This window comes from Pan paniscus, chromosome X (genome assembly GCF_029289425.2).
Source record: "Pan paniscus chromosome X, NHGRI_mPanPan1-v2.0_pri, whole genome shotgun sequence".
Lineage (NCBI taxonomy): Eukaryota > Metazoa > Chordata > Mammalia > Primates > Hominidae > Pan > Pan paniscus.
In genome coordinates this window covers 83367038-83367925 of record NC_073272.2, presented here as the reverse complement: position 1 = coordinate 83367925, position 888 = coordinate 83367038, and positions in this window count along the sequence as shown.

Here is an 888-nt window from a genome sequence, read left to right as displayed (position 1 = left end):
GAACATTTGCAGTTTATCAGTAAATAAATAAATAAAATAAGGAGAAAAAGAAATAAAAGTAAATAATTAAGTTTAGAATTCTATATGTGTATGTGTGTAGAGGAGGTAAGGTGTTAAAGAAAAACATATTCACTGACACTCATTGAAGATGGTAAGCAGACTTTCTTCAAAGGGAAGCTATCATTGGATAGGTGTAGGGACCATGGGAATGGGGTATTTCACTGGAGGAGAGAGATTGGGCTCAACTCTGAATATAGAATGAGCAAGTAGGAATCTATAGTCAAAAAGCAGGGTGCTAGTCAGTGGATGGAAAATTACTGAGAGGTAACATCGGGGATAAGGGGGGATTCTGGCTATACTGACTTAACAGGATTCTAGGGTGATGAGAAATCACCTGGAAGATGGTGGATGATGAGAAACCCGATCATATATTGAAGGATCAGTTATTAAGGGTGTAAGACTCTTGATAAACTGATTTAGCAGCTTTTTTGCTAAAACGGATTTTACAAGGGAAATGCCTAGATAGGCCTAGGATATGGTTCAGGAGTATGATGAAAGTTTGGCCAAACAAAAAATTTTTGTCAGGGGTTAATATCTATGTATATTCTCTGTTTCTCTTAAGGGTGTGGAAGATCTGCTTCCTCCCTTTCATTCTCTATTTACTTTTATTTTGAATGCTAAGTAAAAGAGAAATTTAATGAAATATGGTAAGAGTATTGAAGCAGAGTACATTTGAACCCAAACTCAGAAATAGTTTCCAGACTGAAGCTTGAGAACATGGGGTAAAATGATAAATTATTTTGGTATGAATAATTGAGACATTTGATAAATAATAAAAAACATGTCTATAAATCACTTCTGTAAATTATATGCAAAAAAGCAACTCTT